The sequence below is a fragment of the Triturus cristatus genome, chromosome 8, assembly GCF_964204655.1.
Source record: "Triturus cristatus chromosome 8, aTriCri1.1, whole genome shotgun sequence".
NCBI lineage: Eukaryota > Metazoa > Chordata > Amphibia > Caudata > Salamandridae > Triturus > Triturus cristatus.
In genome coordinates, this window is record NC_140591.1 from 1258086169 (window position 1) to 1258098764 (window position 12596).

The window sequence follows — 12596 nt, forward strand, 5'->3', positions numbered from 1 at the left end:
TAAACGTGATATCTTTAGAGATAAGTTATAGATAGGAATTAGCATTTAAAAAACCTTTACAATTCACTGAAAAAAATAGGTTTCATGCACGTTATAGTTAGGAATTGGCATTTAAAAAACCTTTGAAATTCACTGAAAAAACCTTAGGTTTCAGGGGCGTTATAGTTAGGAATTGGCATTTAAAAAACCTTAGAAATTCACTGAAAAAAACATACGTTTCAGGGGCGTTATAGTTAGCTGGGCATTTCCCTCGTACAAAACCCTAGAAATTCCCCCGTTATAGTTAGTTCAGCTAACTATAACTCGCGCCCCCGCAATGCACTGCTGATGACATCACATATTACATCACTCTTGACATGGTCAGTGACATCACTGATGACATCACTGATGACATCTCAAATGACATCACTGATGACATCACTGATGATGTCATCCAGTGAGTCTGTGTTTCTGTAAAGTTTAAATATGTTTAATATATATAGGGAAAGGCCTATGGAAGAATGAGTGGATGTATAAGTGTGTGAATGGATGATTTAGTAGGTGCGTGACTGACTCTATAAGTGAGTCATTAAACATATCTTACTGCAGACGTGTGACTAAACTGTGTGAATGTCTGTATCTGTCTGTCTGTTGGTGTATAAGTGGCTGCATGGTTTTGTGAATAGCTATATGAGTGTCTATATGGGTTATTGATTGGTTGTCTGAGTATCTGTATGGGTGCCTGAGTGTTTGTGTGGGTGGGGTGCGTGTGACTCTGTGCATAGATGTGTGAGTGGGTGATTCTATGGGTGCATGGTTTTAAGAGTGCATCTGAGATGGACTGTATGGTTGGGTGAGTGTATGTATGGGTGTGTTTGTGATTGAATGTATACCTCAGTGGTACATGTGTGATTAACTAAATATGTGAAAGGCAGTATATATGTGTGTAAGAGTATATAACTGGCTATATGTGAGAGTGTGTGATTGTGAGAGTGGCTGTATGGATGAGTATGTGCTTGTATCAGTAATTGTATAAGAGTGTACGAATGTGGTAGTATTTTAATGAGTAAGTGAACTTGTGTGAGTATAACTGGATAGATGAGTAAATGGGAGTGTGAATAATTATTTGCATGACTGACTAGGTGAGTGAGTACCTCTATGATTGATTGGTGGTGTGTGAGTGTCTATATAGGTATATAAATGCATATGATAGTCCTGTACTGAGTGACTGTAAGTATGAGTGACTGTACAGGTGAGTGAGTGGATGTGTGTGTAGACCTAAGAGTCAATGAGTGGGTATGTAGTTATTGGTATTGGAGTATCTATGGTTTTGAGAATGTTCGTCTGAAATTTTCATTGGGTATATCAAAGGGTGTGAGAAGATGCACTAATTTATCACATGGATGACGTCATCAGTGATGTCATTTGAGATGTCATCAGTGATGTCATCAGTGATGTCACTGACCAGGTCATGAGTGATGTAATATGTGACGTCATTTGCAGTGCATTGCGGGGGCACGAGTTATAGTTAGCTGAACTAACTATAACGGGGGAATTTCTAGGGTTTTGTACGAGGGAAATGCCCAGCTAACTATAACGCCCCTGAAACTTATGTTTTTTTCAGTGAATTTCAAAGGTTTTTTAAATGCCAATTCCTAACTATAACGCCCCTGAAACCTAAGGTTTTTTCAGTGAATTTCAAAGGTTTTTTAAATGCCAATTCCTAAATATAACGTGCATGAAACCTATTTTTTTTCAGTGAAAATATATATATATATATACATACACCCTTACCACCCAAAAACCCACACCCACCCTAACCCCTAAAATTACCCTTGCCACCCAAAAACCCATACCCACCCTACATATGACTACAGCCCGAACACCTGGACCGAATTACACCAAATTTGGCAGAAAGTTAGCTTTTGGTCCACAGATTGTGCTTTTTGTGATTTGGTGTACATCCGTTCAGTAGCTTCGTAATTATTAATGGAAATCCACATTTTTTTATATTGGGACGTGAATCCTCTGCTGATCTAGCAGTTCCTGTGTTGAAATCTGGTGGGCTGCCAACACTTGAACCAGAAAGTGTTGGCAGCCATCTTTGGGGCTTGGCTTGAACTGAGTCCCACAAAAAACACCGATGGGGGTTAAAAACATTTTTGGTGGGTCAATTTTGCAGCAAAATCACAGGCGGATCTGCAGATGTGCGACAAAATTGGAAAAAAACGTAGCGTGGGCTCCTGCTCTTCTTGTCAAGACAGCCCCCGGTAGGCCAAAAGCCAGGGGGCACTGCTTTTTAAAGATGCGGGGGTGCCCACGTAGAATTACCATGCCCAGGGCACCACCACCACCCCGGTGGTAATGGTAAAATAATGTGGGGAAGTCTGCACGGCCCCCCCTCAGTCCCGGGGACCGCCCCCTTCCGGGACAAACAATGGAAACTTAATGCTGGGGACCGTGCAGCCCCCTGCAGCCCCTTGAAGCCCCAAGAACTGAAGGCGGGGAGCTGGCAGGGACCGTGGGGGCCTTGAGGCTCCCCCTGCAATACTAGTGTAGACTGTGCGCTCTGGGTGGGACCAGGGCACCCAGACACATATGGTTGGGCCCTAGGGAATAGGATAGGGCCCGGGAGGGGGGGCCACAGGGTGCCCCTCCCCCATTAAATTGAGGCCTTGTCCCGGTGATGCGGTCCCTGTGGCCAAAATTTGCCTGTGGAGTGGGCCCCCCTACCCCATTAAAAAACATATGAACTTAGTCCGAGCACTGGGCCGAGACACAGACCTTTCTCACACATAACGAGCACCATACTGAATTCACCATCTATGCTGTTAAACAGAGCATGTGATCGATGCATGGTCATAAAGCAACACTGCAATTGCAGCTATTCTCTGCCCTAAATCTACAATATTAAAAGTGTATAAGTATCAGTATTTATTATTTGACAACCTTTACATCATACAAGTGTAATTTCCATAGGGAAGGTATTTTGTATTTCTTCAACAAATTGGTGCTATTTGATGAATCCCATGATACTTTTAAAAGAAAAAAGGTCATCCATCTTGAACCCTTCAAGGAATGTTTTGTGTGATCTATCAAACGGGTGCCAAGAAAATTCCCATAGGAAAGTTTACGCTTTGATACAGAACAAAACAGTTTAACTGAATTACAGCACATTTGGAGAGTTAGAACTTTACTCAGGAAGTGTGCTTTTTGTGATTTGGTGTAAATCTGTTTAGCCGTTTTTGTGAAATTAGTGTTTAAAGTGGGAGTGGCTTGGGTACAAAGGATTTAACCCTCAGAAAAAGTAAGAAATATCTGGATTACTCTTGCAGGACCAAAAATGAAAAAGGTACTAATGATTGACAGTGGGAGATTTTTCTCCCATTGGCCAATTCAGTACTGCAGTGAGCATTCTGGATGGTTGGCCGTAACATCGGGAGAAATTGTTGTGGCTACCATTACAGGACACAGGGACCAGTTCTTCCTTCCTGAAAAAGAAAAATAAAGGCCTATAAGGGGGCTGGGTAAGTGCATCCTGACTTCCAGACCCACCTAAAGCTGCCCACAGGGACACCCCATTGTTTAAATTTTGTTTAAAAATAAAATTACTTTTGTCACCAGTCCCATGGTACTACCATGGGAGTCAGCAAAGACCCTGTGACATACCACAGTATGACCAAGATACTAATAGTCCTGCAAAAGTACCAGAATACCAAAAACATAATTTTAAAAAAAAAGGTTTACTGCCGTACATATGCTGTGAACAGTTGGGCGCAGGGCCTGACTATGAGCTGCACACGGCCATCCAATCCCAAACCATATATTTCACAGAACTCAAACACTGCTGCACTATGGTGCAAGGGTATGTTTACATTGGTTCATGACAGTCAAATATATGTGATTGGTGGTGGGGAGAAAAAATGTTCAACACTTTACTAGATTTAGGGGGAGATTTACAAACAAGTCATGCAACGCAGCGCAGCCCCCAAAAGGCTGTGCTACATTATGCGACAGGGAGAGAGCAGGGGAGCCCCATATCTTCAAAGATATGGCTCTCTCCTCCCCTTTCCCTTGAGCTGGTGCTGATTTCAGCAGCCATACACCATGCACACACATTAGCGCTGTAGCTCTAGGGTGTGTGCATGAGTGTAGCATAGGTTTTGTACAGGAAGGGTACCCTTCCTGTACAAAAAACTATGCTAGACATGAGGCAAAGCTTTTCCCACTTTGTAGCCGTGCAGCATGTATGCAAAGTCGGTAAAGGAAGGAGAAATGAAAGCATTTCTCCTTCTTTGCACCTAGTTGAAAAGGGCGCAGTTTTCTCACGGTAAACCATATCTACTGTTTTTAGTAAATTGGGTTTAGCGTGAGAAACCTCAGATGGTTGCATGGGAACGCCCATGCACCACCCTTGGCATGACCCCATGGCGCAAAGTAATGCAAAGCAGCGCAATGTGCTGCTGCGCATTACTTTTACGTTATTTCCAGCGCTAAACAAGTTTAGTGCTGGAAAGTTAATTAGCCAAAAGATTTTGCGCTGTTTTGCATCAATTTTGTGATGCAAACACAGTGCACAATCTCCCCCTTAGTGTGTTTTCATACTCACATTGAAAGAACACTGTGCAGCATGCTTGGGTGCCAACCAAAAAAATTCACTTTTCCCCCCTTAGAATATAGCAGTATACTTTCAATTACTCAGATACATGACAAGCAACATAAAGTTGTTTTCTATTTTTAAACTACTAAGGGCCTGATTCAAATCTCGCTAGATAATCCCTCCGTATGTCTCGTTTCCGGAATGTTTTCCAAACGAACATGCTCCGGAAGTCCGAACGAGCAAGTACAATGCAGCTGTATGCATACGGACTCGGTTCGCTCGGACTCCCATTGCACTCTATGGGAGCCTGTGTACAGACGCGTACACAGGCTCCCATAGCATAAAGGAGTGGGTGGGGAAAAGCGTACACCCTGTGCCCGCCACGCTGTTCATACCTGCATTGGGGAGGCCCATGGACACACTCCTGTGACAGATTAGGAGAGCCCCGGGTAAGGGGGACCTGCTACAGTCCCCTGAAGTACGCTTTTGACAGATGTTTCGTCTTGCTGACACCGAGGCGAAGCGGCTGTCTGAACTCGCTCGGTCGTACTTCGGCTCCATAGCGCGGCACGATTCTGCTATGAACGAGTCGTACGGACAGGTTCAGTTCTCGGAAACGATTCGGTCGGCACGTACACGATCTTTGCATCGTACTTGGTCGTTAAGACCTGTGTATGATTCGATCATAAACAAGGGCATTCAATCTTGGACTCAGGTTTGTATTTGAGACTCATGACCCATTGGTGGTAAACCATGGAGAATTCTGCACATGTAAGTAGCATCAGACAATTCCTTTTTTTTAATTCCCATGTGAAATATTTGTGTGCACGTGATGAGTGCAAAACGTTTTAATTATTTGCTACAGTGCACCTGCAAAGTACAGACTGGTGCATTGCATCTCGTTATGGTGGAGATAACTGTAAGTTTGAAGGCTGTTTACAGAAGCTGCATTGTGTAGTATCCTGAGAAACTAATGAACTCTAGTTTTTGAATCTTTATGCTTTCACCTCATTGGAGTGTTTTATGGGACTCATGTGCAGGTGTAGCAAATGTTGGAGCTGTGAAATTTAAGTAAGTGCAACGTTGATGAGACTTTAGAAGCCTTTCCAGATATACTTTTGCACTTTTGAGACAACTTAGAGGAGAGTATTGTGCTCTCTCTCTTCATGGAAGAACTGATTTTACTTAACTGTTACTTGTGAAGCAGCTTTATAATAGTTTGTCTTCTTAGTTAGGACTTTGATAGATTTGAACTTCATGTTTACTAATGCGTCCATGTATTGAATACTTATTGACACGAATCTGATGATTTGAAAATTGTAAACTTTCAATCTTTGATAAACCTTTACAGTTTAAAACCTTAACCACTCACTGTCTTCCTTGTGGAGCCTAATGCCCTTCACATTATTTAAATGCGTTAATTTGATGAGTATTCTGTGTTGTGGATTTTGATTCTTCGGTTAGCGCTTTATGAACCCCGAATTTATACAAATGTTTTATTTGTTCAGCATTCCAGTCATCATCTGTTCTTTTTGCATTTGTCGCCCTAAGTGGGAAGGGTATGTTCAGATGTGGGTCCCGTGCTCGCTATGCCATGATTCAAGCTAGCCTGGCTGTTGAGGGGTGATACCCCGAAACTGGTCCCAGGATGCTTGTTTTTGCTCCAGGGAGGACCTGGCCTGGCAGTTCTGGCTGGAGTGTTCAAATGGGGAGCAGGGTCAAGACTTATTTGCATTTGGCTGGGTCCAGCTGCAATGGCATGGCAAGCAAAGAAATGATGGATTAAACCCAAACCTATGACTGGGGGTGAATGTTTGATTTGTTCACTATTCTTTTTTGCACAAGAGGGAGCAAAGACAGAAATTGTTTCAAGGCCACGTTTTCTTAGTAAATTATTCATGGAATGAGCTGGGGTCCCACTCTCCATGGGGCATATTATCAATAGAAGGTGATAAATATTGCGAAGTGCGCTTAGCGCTTATTTATTTATCGCCGTCTATCGCTGGAATTTATCGCCCGTTTAGCGCGTTATTAACAACGCGTATCACCGAGGTGATAAGAAATCCGGCAAAAGCGGCAAAATGCAGTAATATCGCTGGAAAACCAGCGATAAAACTACAGCGATAGGGAAATCCTTGTAGATAACCTTATAATCCACCTCCCATTATACAGATAGGCAAGTCTGAAATTTTGCAGACTTTAGACACCGGCGATAACCACGCTTAGCGCGCCTTTTTAAATCGCTACGCGTGTCCGGGACAGCCTTGTAAATATCGCGAAGGCCCGTTAGCGATATTTTACAATAGAGTTTTACGTGGCACGCCTACCTTGCATCTCATTAGCGATGCGAGGCTAGGCGGAAAGAAGCCGGACGCTAAGGCAAGGAAACACATCCTAGCGTGTCCATGTTAATAAAGCGATAAAATTATTGCCGCTTTTCACCCGAAAACGGACGCTAAAGCGGCGATAATTTTATCGCGGCCCCTTGATGATATGGCCCTAAATTCTCTACCTCAGCCCGAATGAAAGTGTGCAGAGTCTCCACAGCCATAAAGATTCTACTAGTAAAATACCTTTGTAAATAGAAAACAATCATAAGCATTCAAAATAGGGTACGTTTTTATTTGTGATTCAGGCCCTATAATTATAGATAGCTTACATGAAATGATCTTAAGCTTGTCAAATACAGTCTTGAACATGCTCTTAAAAGAGTGTGGATAAATGGGTATTTATCTTCTCACACAATGATTGTTTTCATGCATGTGATCTAGTCCCTGCTAATGGAACCGGCTTAGTCTTTAGGAGGATTCAGAGGAGGAGCATTTAAGTGTAGCATGATTTTGATCTTTCTTGAATAACATGGGAAGCAGCATCCTTCTATTTCTTTGCAGGAGGTGGGCTAGTTGGCAGAGGTGGAGTGGGGTTACCTGCAGCTTCAACTTATTAATCAGCATTTTATACACCGCACCCAATGCCAGGTCGAGAAGACAGGAGGAAAAGTTGAGTCCCTACACGTTGAGTTGCACCTAGTCTCTCGTCAACAATAAACATTTAAATATTAATTATTCCCATTGTGCTAGTCATAAAATTTGCAATTGAAGACGAAGAGGAACGTTCCCTACCACCCATCATGGTAGTCGGTTCTCTCTGACTCATATCAAGTGTATTCTTGTTCTAAAAAGCAGTGTATGAATGGCAGTCAAGAACGTTGGCTAGACCAGACCAGCCACCTCTTGGCTGTGAAAGGCTCAGATAGGGGGATTGTGGGAAACACCAATGTGCTTTATAGGGCACAGCTGTGTGTAGGGAAGAGCCGCACCACCTCCTACTCTCTCATGCAGTAGGATCCTTGTAGTATGGGCACTGGCCTCTAGCAAAAATATTTGTGGCCCATGCTGCTGGAACTACCAATGCACATTATAGCGCACAGGTGTGTGTAGGGTAGACCCCTCCTTCTCCTGCACTCTGCAGTATGGTCCTGCTCCTGCCATATTTTAAGTTAAAAAAATGTAGATTTAGAATACTGCCTGTTGAAGTTGACCATGATGCAAATGAGGCCGGCTAGGCCTAGTAAGAGGACCCAGTCAAAGAATTTACCTTCTGTCTTCCTTGAGGAAGTCAAAATCGTTTATCGGGGCAAGGTTGAAGGCTGTTTCTGGTGAAGTCCTCTGAAAGTTGGATGCCCAGTGGCCGTAGTCCCACTGAAGCTGTTAATTTTTTGGGGAAAACCTTTGAGAGGAAAAATGAAAATGTTGTACCTGGTGAATTTCTCTCATTAGCAGGATACATTTTATGCCTTTGACTGGTGAAGATACACACAGCAGGTCAGCAACTGACAGTTGGAGTTCACTTCAGTCCTGGGTACAGATGGGAGCAGGCCCTTCAGGTCTTCACCCAGGTCACAGACAGCAGGTCCAGTCCTTTTCTGTTCTTCCATATGTCCAGGTGTGTTTTCAATAGTTTTGGGTGAAGCTCTACTTTGGTCAATTCACTTTCCAGTGGGTTGGGATGGCTCCTCAACACTCTCTAACCAATGGGTAAAAATGTCCCAAGGGTAACTCTTGCCGCACATTCAGCCCATCTGTTTGCTTTACAGAAAACTGTCACACAGTGAACTATTCTCATTGAATTTGGCAGACACCTCATGCTCTTGGAGGTGGCTGGATTCCCAGCCAGCCAGCCAGGGTTGTTTTTAGGGAAATGAGTAGTCTGGCATCACTGATCCATACCAAAATGCCTGCTGTTTTTTTCCCGCCACCCACTTCCCGCCTCCCCATCACCTCTCCCAGGACCTATTCCATGAAGGCCACACCGTGGCACTATTGAGCAGGTCCTCTCCTGCTCTCCTTGCTGCCTGTCAGCTGCCATCTTCCTCTGTGTTCCCCGCTCTGAAGCACTTACTTTATTCACTTAGGCCCTAGCCTTCAGGCCTAATGCCCATTCCTTTTGTGGCCGCTTATGGGCCCACTTGCTGCAATTTATTTTCCCTCCACTGACTTCCCCCGCCTCACTTAATGGAGTCCCCATCTATGACAAAACAACCATCAAATGCACATCCGCCTCCAGACCCCGGGGATCACTGACTGGCCTCTGCGACACCATCACACACTTCATTGCCCCACTCAATATCGATTCCAAGCACTACATCTTCCTCAGAGACCTCAACTTGCAGGTGGACAACCCCACAGACATGAACTCCACCAACTTTTTGGAACAAATTAACAGCATAGGCCTCATCCATTATGTTACAGTGCCCAAACACAGAGCAGGACACACACTGGACCTTATCTTGACTTCCAGCAACAGAGTCAAATACAGCCATACCACAGAACTCACCTTGGTCGACCTCTCCCTCATCCACTTCACCATCAAAGGACTACCTCACACCAGCCCCAAACATCCCATCACCTTCTTCCACTTCTGGGACAAAGTAGGAGAACCAATGGATGGACGTCCTCAACACCACCCAGCCCGACGCTGAAACCAACCTGAAACAGACAGTTGAGAAATTCAACACCTGGATCAACAACACTGCTAACTGAGTTGCCCCCATCAACCAGCCAAAACTCACAGATCCACCAAACAAGTCAGCGGGTACACTCCGGAACACAGCACAGTGAAACACAGCTGCAAACAACTAGAGAGAAGATGGCTCACTAGCAGAGATGATAAAGACAGAGCCAACTTTACCCTTACAGACGGCATCAAGGCAAGCGCCAACCAGATCAAGGAACTCATCACCATCGTCAGAGAGTTTTCCTGCCCAACAGTCACAGAGAACACAATCTCTGCCTCATAGCAACTCTGTGATGGTCTAGCAAATCGCTTTCACAAGTTATCCACCATCTACAGGAACTTTGAGCCCCAACACACTGACCACCTCAGCCTTCCCACTCATTAGGAAGCCTCCCCAACCACCATCTCACAGCATGGGAACAGCTCACCACACCTGACACCTCACCCACAATAAATTCCACTAACTCAGGTGCACATAACGACCCCTTCCCCACTACCTCTTCAACCTAGGAAGCAACAAGATCATCCTCAATTCATGCATCGCAACAGCCACCTTTCCCGATGCATGGAAGCATGCAGAGATCAGATCTCTCCTCAAGAAGCCCTCTGCAGACCCCAGTGATCCCCTGAACGATTTCCCCATCTTACTGCTCCCATTTCCTGCCAAAGTCCTGGAGATGTAAATCTGGTGAAACAGTTGTTGTGTGGGGAGAGCACTCCTTTATTTTGGTAAATTAATCCGTGTTTTACAATTTTAGAGACAGTGGTGCATCAGTTCTGTAGGAGTTTGTCCTCTCCTACTGTAATCTAGAACGGGTATTGACAGGTTGAGAGCCTGTATACAACTGAGCACTGTTCACAAAGTGTCCTTCGCGACACTAATTTGTTTGAAACTTTTGTTTTTAATTTTCACTATTAAATCAAAGTTTAATCTGAACTTTTGTACATGGTTGTCAGGTGTGACAGCTTTCAAAAAAAGTAACAAAAGTTTCAAACTGTTTCACCAGATTTATTTGTCCACTGAGGAGAAAGCACCCAACCGAATCTGAAAATGTCGTTTGACTCAATCACGAATATAACAGAAAACAGAGCAACTACGCTGGTTTACACCACAGATCAAGCTTCGGAAATTTACTCTTTAATACAGGAAGTAAGAAATATGGACACACACAGCGGCTCAATTTCGCAACAACTCAAACAACTCGAATATTTAACCAGACGTCAATTAAACCAACAACTCCACGCTTCTACACTCGTACAATATCATAAGGCCAAACGGATTCCCAGAGGATTAAGGCTTTCTATCAGACCAATGCTATTCCGCTTTCATCTAAATCCCACCTTCATGAACAAATGGTTCTCGATCCTGAACAAGTGCTCTTTGGATTTGATTTTGCTAATTATTGAGGAACTCTCTAAAACCATAAAGGATCTGGAACAAGAAATCTACACACTAAAAAATGAACTCCAAAACAGGTTAGAACAAGACACCTGGAAAATAAACCTTGAAGGACTTAACATCAAACTAGATAAATACAGTAGAGAACTACAAGAAGGTAAACTCAGGAAGTATAAAAGAGACACCATTGACTACAAATTAAATGAGGTTTACACTTGGGCCGAAATATACGCACGGAAGAGATTTGAACCTCGCAAGCAGACAACCCATTCATCTGAGGAAAGCTTGGTCTCTGACAAAGACATCTCTACATCCAGAGTACCTGTGCAGTCTGCGACCACATCGAATTCATCAACTTCAACCAAGGATACCACGGAACAAGTTGATAGATCAAACACGGTGTCTTTTTTATCCCAAGCCCCGGACCAGGGAATACCCCCAGTATTACAAGTAGAAACTCAGAGCGCAGTCACAAGATCAGGCGAGGAAAGGGGAGGCAAATCGCTTCGCAGCGGGAAGAACATTCCCTGATTATCAACATCTCTTCTGTTGATATTACACCTCATCAAAAAGCTGTCCTAAACAGAGGCTTGTCCTTTGTTCCAACCTCTCATGCTAACCAACTGGATATTGACGTTGCAGTATACAAATTTATGCGCACGCTACGTCTACGCCATTACTTCTCAAATGTAGTAATTTCAGATCCTACTCAACCTACTAATCAGATCACGAAATTCAAACCACGAAGCACCTTTCAAGCACCTGTGTCACATAAGATGTTGGACACATTTGAGATCCTCATTAAGAAAGACATCAAAAACCTAGGATTACGTCCCAATACACATTGGAATCTCACAAACCAAGAAAGGATCACACTGAGAACTCTTGCCAGGAATTCGGACATTACCATTCAACCCGCTGACAAAGGGGGAGCAATCGTTATCATGGACACAGAATTCTACTCAACACAGGTCAACATGCACGTAAATGATCAATCCACATATCTACTCCTACAAACTGACCCTACTCCACAATTGGAAATCATTCTGCAGGGAATATTACAAAAAGCTTACGATCTAGGATGGATCGACGAACAAACCAGGCAGTACCTAACCACACCAAATCCACGCAGACCACATCTTTATATGTTACCAAAGATACACAAAAACCTTCATCAACCTCCCTTCAGACCAATTGTCTCTGGATGCGGCTCAATTTTTGATGCCATAGGAAAATATTTGGACCATTTTTTACAGAGATTTGTGCAGAATTGGTGGTCATACACCAAAGACACCACTGAGTTGTTAAAGAAACTCCAACAGATTCAACTCAACATCCAACCAACATGGCTACTGTGCACCATTGATGTGGTGGCTCTCTACACCTCTATCCCTCATTCCATGGGTCTGGAGGCAGTAGAATGGGCCTTACTCCAACGTGAAGACATCGATACAGAGAAGGTGTTCATCTTGCAACTGTTACACTTTTGCCTTCACCACAGTTATTTTAAATGGAATGATCACTTTTATGCCCAACTCTCGGGAACATCTATGGGCTTTCCAGGAGCTCCTTCATATGCCAATATTTTCATGGCGATGTTCG